Source organism: Diabrotica virgifera, chromosome 8 (genome assembly GCF_917563875.1).
Source record: "Diabrotica virgifera virgifera chromosome 8, PGI_DIABVI_V3a".
Classification (NCBI taxonomy): Eukaryota; Metazoa; Arthropoda; class Insecta; order Coleoptera; family Chrysomelidae; genus Diabrotica; species Diabrotica virgifera.
Window position 1 is genome coordinate 174,757,516 of NC_065450.1, and position 9,816 is coordinate 174,767,331.

Here is a 9,816-nt window from a genome sequence, read left to right on the forward strand (position 1 = left end):
ATTCAAAATCAAAATAATTTGATTTACATAAGTTAAAAATGTCAAAAGGTTAATCTGTTTAGTTAGACGATCTTCGCACATAATGACAAGCTGCCTCTGTGGCGAAGTTTTAATGCGGGCGAATCCCAATACAACGCAAATACCAGCCGCGTGGTAAGTTGGTTCGAATCCCAATAGAAACTTTTATTTTTTTATTTTTTTTTATACATTTTATGATTGTAAGTATATTTATTATATAATTTTATTTTCAGAAAATACGTATTTAGTTAAAAATTTTTCCGACAATTAATGTTCAGAAATCATTTGTGGCATTTTTAATGTGTTTTTTGGCACTGTTTTAATAAAAAAATTTGAGAAGTAGTAAGTATAAATTAATTTAATATTTAAATAAAATATAAATAAAAAGTATATTAATTTCGTTTATAATCATATAATCATATAATAGAAGTATAACTTCTTACGTGCGTACAAAGTACACACACATTCTTTTTTTTCACTTTTTTATAAGCTATATTTTTGCTAAGAATGTTTTTTTTGATAAAGTACTTCTAAACACCGCCTAAAAACGTTGTTTTTGTTGTAAAATAAACATATTCATTCGCAAGTAACTCAAAAATTATTGACTTGTTGAAAAAATGCTATAGAAAAAAAGTTGCTTAGAATTAGTTGGTTTACCCACTTCCGGACTTATTTTGAACGTATATTTTTCACCCCTGAGAAGGGGGCGAAACTCACCCCCCAAGGCAAAAGCACACATCTACACCATATCACTTTTTTTCATTGACATGTTAGCTATGTGTATGCCAATTTCATGTCAATCCAAGCGATTCTTTAAAATTAGGTAGTTTTGCAATATTTTACAGTGAGTTAAGTAAATAAATTACATACATTCTTCTTTTTGTCTCAATTAATATTTAATTCAAAACATGTTTTTTGGACACCCTGTATAAATAAATTATACTACTGAATAGAGAATTTAATAATCTTTCAAATGAGCTATCACACGACCGTTATTCTCATTTAAAAAAATCATTCATTACATCATCACGCCCAGATGGATGACGTCACTAGTATGATATAAGTATATGCCAAAAAATTATAATTTAAAAATAAACATCAACCTGTTATGGGATTTATTTCCAAAATTGCCCATTCTCGAAAAAATGACATTGTTTATGTACGTATTTTAATTTAGAATCTCGTAAATTAAAAAACTATTTAAGATCTTCAACTTTGAGTTGAACCACTTTTCTCTACAATGTAGAAGAAACATTTTATAGGCAAAAAATGTAGTTTTTCAGTTTATGATATTTTAAAAAACAAGGCAAAATCAAGCTGTAGGACTGTAGGTCTTCAAGGATTATTTGTCATCAGGTACTCGTCATACATATACAGGGTGTAACAAAAATGAAAGTCATAAATTAAATCACATATTCTGGGAACAAAAATAGTTCGATTGAACATATCTTACCTTAGTACAAATGTGCACATAAAAAAAGTTACAGCCCTTTGAAGTTACAAAATGAAAATTGATTTTTTCCAATATGTATATCGAAAACTATTATAGATTTTTTATTGAAAATAGACATGTGACATTCTTATGGCAGGAATATCTTAAAAATAAATTATACTCAAATTTGTGCATCCCATAAAAATTTTATGGGGGTTTTGTTCCCTTAAACCACCCAAACTTTTGTATATGTTCCTATTAAATTATTATTCTGGTACCATTAGTTAAACACAATGTTTTTGAAACTTTTTTGTCTGTTAGTACTTTTTTGATAAGCCAGTGTTTATCGTGATATTTTGAATATTTGTTGAATCCACTACATATTTTATATGGTTAAGTACGATAATAGAGACCTGTTAATAATCTGAAAAGGACATCGCACACATCTTATGGAAAATATAATGTCACTCAAATTCAATAAAATTTATACGAATAGATTCGTTTTAAATTAACGGTCAAATCTTATCATTGCGCCAACTCTTAATTATGATTAATTACGGCGCAATATGCAATTAAAGTTTATCGAAATCACATTTTTGGAGTCAGTAAAACTGTCAGTTACAATTACTATTGCCCTGGGTGCTATTCAAAAGAGCTTAAAAACCCCCCTGGGCCTAAGCGGATTAGTGAAACTAATCCGCTGATTTATGGAGTAGGGACAATTTGGGTATTATAAAATATTTTTTCTCTCTCTAACTTATGTACGTATCCATTTGATTTCAGATTTATTTATATCAATTTCTGCTCTTATTATTGAAAAGATGGAGTTGGCGCAATGATAAGATTTGACCGTTAATTTAAAACGAATCTATTCGTATAAAATTTATTGATTTTGAGTGACATTATATTTTCCATAAGATGTGTGCGATGTCCTTTTACATTTTTAGGAATATTTTGAAACATATTAAAACAGAAGACACATCTAGACAAAAGGTGGCTTATTGAAAAAATACTAAGAGGCAAAAAAGTTTTAAAAACACTGTGTTTAACTAATAGTACCACAATAATAGTTTAATTAGAACGTACACAAACATTTGAGGGTTTATAGGAACAAAACCCCCATAAAATTTTTATGAAAATATATTAAAAAAGAAGCTGTATCTCGATAAAACTGGCTTACCGAAAAAATACTAAGAGGCAAAAAAGTTTTATAAACATTGTGTTTGAGTAAGGGTGCCACAATAACAATTTAATTGGAATGTACACAAAAGTTTGGGGGAGTTTAAGGTAACAAAACCCCATAAAATCTTTATGGGGTGTACAAATTTCAGTGTTTTTAAGATGATCCTGCCATAAGACTGCCACATGTCAATTTTCAGTAAAAAATCTCTAATGGTTTTCGATATATTGAAAAAAATTGATTTTTACTTTGTAAGTTAGGTTCAATCGAACTATTTTTGGTCCCAGAATATGTGATTTAATTTATGACCTGCATTTTTATTACTCCCTGCATATCTTTAAGAACCTTCAAAAACATAAGATTTTTAGGTGAAATTGATGATTTTTTCACAGATAGACTGGGGTATTATTATATAACTTTCTAGAAACAGAGGTATTAATGTATACAGCCACTTGAATAATATTGACAACTGTATTTATTTTTTATTAATCTAATTGGAGAGAAATTGTCATTACCTGGCTCTGAATACAGTAAGCAATTATGAAGGTATTGTCGAAGCGAAGAATTTTATCAATGAGATTCGATATTTTTAAGATATTCCAGAAGCCGCTACTGATAAAATGTTTTAACAACCTATTAATCATTCAGAATTACTCAACGGATATTAGTACAGTTAAAATAATTAAGACGATAACCGGACAACATTGATTTAATGAGTAAAATTTAGTTTTTTTTACTTTAATGACAAAAAAAGCAAGCCCATTAGCAGAACCCAATTAAAAATTATTTTGCACATCATATTTGAAACATTATTTGGTTGAAAAATCTCATTTTTGTTGGCAAAAAAAATTTATTAATTTGTTTGGACTAAATTACAGTTGTGCTTATCTTAAAAAGGATATGTTACTATCAACATTCGCACAGTGTTGCCAAACTGAATTTTGTTATTTTGGGTGTAAATTTTTTCCACGGATATTCGAGGGTACAATACCTTTTTCTAGTTTCTTCACCTATGAACAAAATGTTGAATACACAATCTAATCCTAAAGAATGTCACATTCGATTTATAATATTCGAAATAATTGTTTTACATTTTATATACATACATGTTCTTCTTCTTGATGTGCCTATAAAAGCTGCACAGATGTTGTGTTGAACCAGGTTCTGAGGTTCTTTAACCAGGATGTTTTTTTTCTTCCTGGACCTCGCTTTCCAGATATTTTTTCTTGCAGGATGGCTTGTAGGAGAGCATATCTGGATTCATTTCACATAATGTGTCCGAAGTAGTCTAACTTTCAAGATTTGATGGTGATCAGTACCTCTAGGTTCTTCCCCATTCTTCTAAGGACCTCCTCATTTGTGACCCCATCCGTCCATGGGGTTTTAAGAGGTCTCTGATATAGCTACATCTCAAACACTTCCAATTTTCGGCACATATCTTCGTTCAAGGTTCATGATTCAACACCATAAAAAAGAACAGAAAAGACGTAGCATCTCAGAATTCTTACTTTTATACCAAGAGAAAGGTTGTGGCTCTTGAAAAAGGCCCCCATACGGTTGAAGGTTGATCTAGCTTTTCCGATGCACGCTCTTATCCCTTGGTTGTTGGGTCATTCTTCATTTATTATGGGTCTGGGGTAGTTGTAGTGCCTCACTCTTTCTACAGGGGTTTGGTTGATGTAGAGTTGACCTTCTGTTATCTTTTTCTTGCTAATGATGATAAGCTTTGTCTCCTCTTCGTTTATATTGAGTCCACATTGTTGACTGTAATACATGATTTTGGTCATGAGGACTTGTAGGTCTTCCAGGTTGTCTGCAAATACTATGGTGTGATCTACATACCTGATGTTATTTAGCCGGTACCTTTTTAGTAAAATACCTTTTTCAGTTTCGTGCAAAGCTTCGATAAATATTCTTTCAGAGTAAAGATTGAAAATTAGGAGAGACAAAATGCAGCCTTGCCTGACTCCACACATGATTTTTACATATTCGGTGTGTTCACTGTCAACGAGGTTTGCAGTCTGATTCCAGTAAAGGTTTCTAATTATTTTCAGATCTTGGTTGTTAATTCCTGCTTCTTTTAGTATTTGCATCATCTTGGCGTCCTGTACTTACTTGATCAAACACTATCTCGTAATCAACCAGACATGTGTTGACGTCTCTGCATCTCTGTAATAAGACTTTTATTGAAAACAAAGCCTTTCTCGTACCAACAGCATTTATGAACCCTAACTGGTTGGGCGAAATTTGACTTTTACATAGCTTGTAAATTCTCGTAAGGATATCTTATATGGGTTACCTTTAAGAACAATTTTAGGAGATTTACATGTCACTCATCTTTTATTAATCCTTCATTAAATATTATAATCTTAATTAAATTATCTTAACAAGCATTATTTATAACAATTTTATTATGTTTACACTTAAATTGAGATAAAACTCATATCAAAATATTCAACATAAATTTTTTTAAATATGTTATAGGGAAAATGGAATGGACTTATTGTAGGAAAAGCAAATTAAGCTGTTTTATATAACATCATCATTAACAATCAGCCAATCGTGTCCACTGCTGGACATAGGCCTCTTTCAGTTCCTTCCAGTGTTCTCTACACTGGGCCACTTGCAGACAGTTTCCCACTACTCTTTTTATGTTGTCGGTCCATCTAGTAGGTGGTCATCCTCAACTTCTTTTATATTTTCTAGGCCTCCATTGTTGCGTTCTAGCTGTGCTGGCTAAGTGCCCTTCCCAGTTCCACTTAAGCATCATGATTATTTCGATGATGTCTTGAACTCCTGATCTTTGCCTGATTTGTTGGTTTGTTATGCGTTCTCGAAGGTTCTGGCCTACCATTGCATGTTATATGGCTTGTTGTGTAACTCTCGAGTTTATTTGCTTCAGTGTTAAAGATTCTGCTCCATAAGATTGTATGGGCAAAACACATTGGTTATAAACCTTTTGCTTGAGACACATGGGAATTGAACTTTTTAGAATATGGTTTAGTTTGCCAAATGCTGCCCATGTCAGGCGTTTAGGATCAAATTGTCTTATTGGCCTGTCTTTGTCCTTTATCATTGGCTACTGTTTTGTGTGTGCTTGCAACTCCAAAACAAGGTTCAAGGCCAATTAATGGCACCCAAGCACCTTCTAGAGCCAGTTTTTCAGCCTTCTCATTGTATATGTTACAGTAAATGTGATTAAATGGGAATTATTAATAATTACCGGTTACTATTAATACAACCCGAATAGCTAGGTAAAAGTAATAAATATACCAGAAATAATCACATTGACCGGTTATTATTAATAAATCCCGTATTCAAATGGTAAACGTGATAAATGTTGAATACCAAAAGTTCTTAGAAGCTTGTAGGGTGGAGGGTTTACTTATTACATGTCTATACTAAATTTACAATCAAGATGCAGTAGAAATAAACAAACCAAGACACGTTAAATGCTACTAGGAGTACTCCTGAATCATAATTTACAATGTACCCATATACATTGTAAATCCTAAATCATGATTTCCAAAGTTTATACATTGTAAATTATGATTCGGGAGTGCTCCTAGTAGTATTTAACATGTCTTGGTTTGTAAATTTCTACTGCATCTTGATTGCAAATTTAGTATAGTTAGGTTTTTTGATTGATAAGTTCTGTTTAACTGTCTAAATGTGTTGCCAAAATACGAATTTGTTAATACATACTTATTACATGTCTAGTTAGGATTTTTGATTGATAATTTTGTTTAAGGGCATAGGCGCAAAATGTCGTCTGACAAAATGTTCAATGTGCTTTAAATGTATTTATTTTTTTCGGATCCTAAGAAAACTAATAAATATTTTTGAAAAATTTAAAGGCAGAATGAAAGACTTCATGATTACCGAGGGCCGAAAGTCCCTGAAAACTTCTATAATGTTTATTTTAATAAGTTACAGTTATTTTTAATTGCAAATATTTCATTCAAAAGAAATTTTTTATTCTGATGGACTTGAAGGCCCTCAGCAATAACGTAATCTTTCATTCTGCATTTAAATTTTTTAAAAATACTTATTACTTTTCTCATGATTCCAAAAAAATGAATACATTTAAAACACATTGAAAATTTTAACACTATTTAACAGGCTACATTTTGCGCCTTTCCCCTTAAGTGTTTAACTGTTTTTACTTATTAAATGTCTAGTTAGGTTTTTTTATTGATAAATGTTGTTTAAGTGTTTTAACTTTGTTACCAAATACAAGTCTAGTTAAATAGGTTTTTTTGGTTGATAAATGTTGTTTAAGTGTTTTAATTTTGTTACCAAATACAAGTCTATTATTACTTGTTTGTTACCAAATATAAGTCTAGTTAGGTTTTTTGATTGATAAATTTACATGTCTAGTTAGGCTTTTGTTTCATAAATAAATAGTAGCGAAGCCCAAAATGCGTTTTTATTACATTTACCAGAGCTGTTAGGATAGTATTAATAATAACCGGTTAATCTAATTATAAAGGCATTATTAATCACATTGACCAACTGCTAAGGTTATTATTAATACAGACCGGTTATTATTAATACAGACCGGACTTATCACATTGACCGTAACATATATATGTATCTGAAAGTCTATTCAGACTTTTAACCTGGCAGAGGATAGCACACAAGTTTTGAAACAACCTGCATATAATTGAGAGCTTTTAGAGCTGCTTGACTGTCAGAGAGTACAATTGTCATTCTATGCTTGCTGACATTAGTTCCATAGGCCATAGGACACCTTTGATAGTAGCAACTTCTGACTTAAATACAGTGTCATATATTCTGACGCTTAACCGGGTTTCTGTCCTTGGTCTTGCGTTGTATATATCAGCCGATCAGCCACTATACCTTTGTTGGTTTTGAAGCCATCTGTATAGCAATTCAAGTTTGCCTGGTGGGCCCATTTCCCATCTTGCCTCTTTGGTACTATGATACAAACACTATACCTTTGAACCATTAGGTCTATAGATATGCCCAAAACAGGATCCACTGTTACTTATCTCCTGATTTGATCTGCTCCTTGCATTATGCTTATGTTAGCTTGACCATGTATTAGCCCTAATACTGTTGGTCTGGTCTCTCCAACACATTTATAGAGACAGTCTTATGACATCAGTGACACTCAAGCAAGCCATTGTATGTTACTAAGATGTTTCTTGGTCAACCATGCCACTAAACTGTAAATCAAATGAATCTTGGGCCTTATAACCCTTGTGTCATCTACATCTGCTTAAGACCATTATAGTCTTCCTTGTCACATTTTTATTGTGTGGATTCCTCATCAACTTCTGGTCAAACATTACACCTAAGTACTTAGCCTGAAACTCAACTGGAATCGGAATCTCCCCTATCTCCAATCCCTTGAGCACCAGCCATCTCGGAACAGTAGTTCATGATAGTTGGGTCAGTGGGTAGCCCCATTGTTCTTAGATCTAACCATATATTTTCTCTCCATCGCATTTGTGGGCATCCTAAGGGCCTTCTTCCTGTGGGGGCTTCCTCCCATATCAGTTTGGTGAGGCAGTTATTAGGGAGTCTATGGACATGGCCAGCCCATCTTAGATGCTGAGATTTAATTTCTTGGACTATGTCACTCGCCCTATTATACGTCTGCTTGACCTCAGCATTTGTTCTCATTCGGTATTGTATTAGGGTCGTGATAAGGTCCAAAGATTCTTCTAGAAATTGTACATACCTAAATACAAAATTATCTCTAGCACAATGGCGGATCTATGGGGAGATAAAATGAAATGAAAATAATGAAGGTATTCTAGTTTGGATTTTCCCATCTCTTCGAATTTGCAATGCACTATAAATACATAATGATAAGACTGATATAATGAAGAACAAACTTTAATAAGCTATACAATTTTTTAAACTCAAAAATATGTACCTACTTAATTATCAATTTATTATGGTAACATTCCATAAATTTCAAAATCAGGTTTTTAATTAATTTATGGCAGTTATAACTAAATAATAAATTAAGATAACCACTAAGCAAATTAACAAATATAAAAACTTAATAACCAAGAGATTTCTTTTGTTAAATACAAAATACTGTTAAAAATCTATTATTTAGAGATTTTTATAACTATTTATGTTCTTTTAGATTTAAACCGCCAAAAGCCAACTTTGTAAGTCTACTTATCGCTAATGTTTTCTAACTTTTAATAAAAAATTAGTAAACGTGGTGAAATGATCAATGGTGATAAATAAAAATAAACAATTACAAAATGGCTTCGGGTGTCCGACGGAACAGACGAAACGAGTCCACCATTAAAACGAGATAGACTTATACCCGGACCTGCATGTCAAAAGGTGACAGACAGAAAAGTTTCCAGGTTATGGAGTGAATACGACAGCGTCATCAGCAGAGTGAGAGAAACAATAAAAAGAGAAGATATACATCAGTTATTTCTCCCGTACAGAACAAAGATATATTACTAAAATCATCAACGGAAATATTATTATGCAGTTTAGCAAAACTTACCAGCTTTAGGAGCTCGAAATGCGTGTGTATCCAGCTGAAAATGTACAGAATAATCCTGTTTTTGTAACGATAATCACACTTAAACACAAGCCACTTAATCACAGCTGCACAGAACACTTTTTTCGAGTACGAAGGGTCTTTTTCGGCACTACGTGACACAAAAATCGGTCAGATAGAATAATATTATTGGCACTAAAATATAAATTCATTCCTCGCGCATACCGTTCACAAAGTCAACGGCAGCCACAAGGCACAACGACTACGAGAACGATTTAGTTTTGAAACGAACGTGTCCGATCATCAACGAAGTGCAAATAACACAGGGAATTCGAGATCTATGTTGCCACATCCTCTTGTTATGTACACAAGCGAGTTTCAATAATTAAAAGCATAAAGCAGATGTATTTTTTGTACATACATTAATATTACAAAGTGTGAAAATAATTGTAATTTAATGATGAAATGAAAACGTCAACTGATAATAAAAATGCAGAAGAGATTAAGCACAAACAACGATATAGCATTTAGAATTTAGATGAACTGAAACACTGTTAGATTCTCGACAATAATTATGTGCATACTTCACTGTATTTCTTCAATCAAGTCTCAACCGTTCTCTCCAGTTCTTTCTGTTTTGTCAGTCCCCTTCCTGCAGATTTCTTCTTTCCATTGCTTCGT

The 9,816-nt window shown here is 32.3% G+C and overlaps 1 protein-coding gene across 3 annotated transcripts in view; it reads right to left on the reverse strand.

The window, feature by feature from the left end:
• LOC126890503 (zinc finger protein 609-like) overlaps positions 1 to 9,392 on the reverse strand; it is a 503,875-nt gene extending 494,483 nt beyond the window's left edge. For all 3 annotated transcript variants that reach the window (XM_050659489.1, XM_050659487.1, XM_050659488.1), the window contains exon 1: positions 9,139 to 9,392. The gene's annotated coding sequence lies outside the window, so the exon portion shown is untranslated. The remainder of the gene's footprint in view (positions 1 to 9,138) is intronic.
• Positions 9,393 to 9,816: the final 424 nt, after the last annotated feature.